The sequence below is a fragment of the Bos javanicus genome, chromosome 14 (genome assembly GCF_032452875.1).
Source record: "Bos javanicus breed banteng chromosome 14, ARS-OSU_banteng_1.0, whole genome shotgun sequence".
Lineage (NCBI taxonomy): Eukaryota > Metazoa > Chordata > Mammalia > Artiodactyla > Bovidae > Bos > Bos javanicus.
In genome coordinates, this window is record NC_083881.1 from 35407647 (window position 1) to 35410402 (window position 2756).

Below are 2756 nucleotides of genomic sequence, written 5' to 3' on the forward strand. Positions count from 1 at the left end.
TAGCCCCCATAATGCCCTCTTTAAAAAATGAGGAAGGTGCATTCTTTCCTCAGGGTAGTATCTTCATCTGTCAGAAAATTTGGATAGTACACATTGTGGAAGAACAAGAGACTTTGCTGCCATCTGACAAAAACTTCGCTGTAATCAATATGTGTCTCCACAATGTCAACAGTGCATACGGTGCCCCTTGGGTCACGCAGTAGCAACCTGCACAACTCTACACGGCAGCCCCCATTCTGGCCTTGGAAGCCGTGCTGAGGGTCTCTATGCTATGTCTTTATCACCGGATAGTCCCTTGATGTCAGAATTGGTAGCCTAACTTGCGTTTGAGAGGACCCTGTGTAGCAGAAGAAGCTATGTGGAAAATGGAGGCTACTAAGAACCAAAGAAGGGGCCCCTGCTCCAATTTTCAAGAGAAAGTCCAAGGACCCAATCCAGAAAAAAGTGTGGAGGAGGCCTAGGAAGAATTTCCTCAGATAGTAAGACAGAGAGGTTTCCACTAAGAAGAGTAACCAAAGTGGCGTGCCCGTGCTTTGCTTCTCTTGAAAGAATAGGGGTGGGGCACCTGCCTCCTGATCTTGTAGAGTCTACAGCCTCTAGCCCAGGGCTGTCACTGTTGCACTTCCCTGCAGGTAGGTAGGCTAGGATACAGTTAAGACGGTGGCCTTCAGAACCACACTTCCCAGGTCTACATACTGGCTCCACTACTCACCAACTGCCCCAAAGAGCTTGACTTTCGATGGCTGTTTCCTCATCTATCAATCAAGGATGATAAGAGAATCTGCCTTATAGGGTCGGTCTGATAATTAATGAGATTTTCAGGAAGTATATAAAATATATAGAACATGGCAAGTACTCAGTATCATTGCTTCTAACTATTGTTATCCTTGGCCAACTTAACTCCAAGCATTTCCATATTCATTGGAAAATGAAACTCCCAGATAATGTAAGGAAAAAAATTAAAGGTACGGGTGGGTAAGGTGGGAGAAAGGGAGACTGAGGGGGTCACTTGGCTCTCAAGAGGTACAGTCCCCCCATTGCAGTAGAGAAGGAAAAGGCAGGCAGAGAACCATGGTAATGTACATGTACATGCTATGGAAGGAAATATTTTAAGCATTTGGTTCAGTGCTTTAAAAACTAGGAGCAGGGGAGCCAATGATCACACCCAGAAAAACATGACTATTTTTGGTAAATGCCCAGGAGCCAGTAAGCACTGGTCTGGAAGCCAGACATTTATCCTGCCCTCTGCTATAAAACTAGAAAGGTATTTGCCCAGGACCTAAATGAACAATGGGAAAAATCAAGGGAAAGTCAGTACCTAGCCTTTTAACAAAGATGGTCTCATTGTAGAATCAGCAGAGAGTTGCAATAGCAGTGGCTTATGGAAGAACTTATTCAATGGCAGACACTATTCCAAGCCCTTCAGAGGGTTATCTCACTAAATTCTCACAAGGGCCTTTGAGGTTTATATTCTTATTGTCTGATATCACGGTTATGTGTTAGTCAAGAAGCTGATTCAAGATTTATCAACAGAAAGTGAAAAAGGCATATTCTTTTCTATTTCCATATCAGTCAAATTCTTATATTTCTTTACCTTTTTCTTATGAATGAGGCTTAAAATTTTCACTTCTAGTTCAGTTCTTACAAAATGCTCTTTTCCTTAATTTTTAAAATATCTATCCAAGCTATATCTACTGAAAATTTCTCAATCCCTGTCTTATTTTTGCTTTTGCCAGATTTTCCCTACTTTGATTTCTTATGAAGCTTGAAGTACAATTTTTGGGCTATGAGCCAAAGAAAATATGTGCAACCTCATTCTTTTCCTTCTTTAAACATCTCTGGAAACTGGTGAAGTTTAGTTTAAAAATTTCCTTTTCTAATTATGTTCAAATTTTTGTATTTTTGGTATTTTTTTCTGTATAACCTCATTAGTAAAGAGGAATTGAAAATGGATACAGTCTAAATCAAAGTTTTTTTCTTGTATAATTGAGTTGTCCTTACATAATTAGGGATAAAAATGAAATTTATTGTGCAGATACCTTACAGTATGTTGTTTTATTAACAACTGTTTCCATTCAATAGGACTGGCTTTAAATTCCAAAGGATTAATTTCCTCTAAACATATTTAAAAATGAATTTTCCATCTTCTACCCAATGGCTTCCATACAGAATCTCCTATTTAAATATCAGTTTTATCACATTGAGCCAGCATTGAGTCCCTAAACTTGGGATCCTATTTTATTCCTTCTCTTGCTGCATTTATTCATTACAAAGGCTTGCTATTTCTTCATGCAAGTCTCTCAGTTTTATATTTCACACCCATTGCCATAGCCATTACTGCTGCACAAGCTTCCCTTACTGCCAGACTTCCACCTTTGTTACACTGACACTCTCTTAGCTGGTCCCCTTTCTACTCTCTGAATCTGTCTTAACGTATTGTTCATGCAGCTACAGCCTTGGCAGTCCTTAAACATCAAGAGTTGGCCTTCTGTAAGTGAACTGAAATTCAACTGCAGGAGGGAAGCGTTCTTTTAAAAATTAAAGTGGACAATTTAGGTATATGTGAATATAATAGATATCAATGGAGCTTATGTTTAGTGACTTTTATACATGTACGAAGTATATATATATACATATATACTAATTATTATATATACATATCCCTTTCACTTTCCACTTTCATGCATTGGAGAAGGAAATGGCAACCCACTCCAGTGTTCTTGCTTAGAGAATCCCAGGGACGGGGAGCCTGGCGG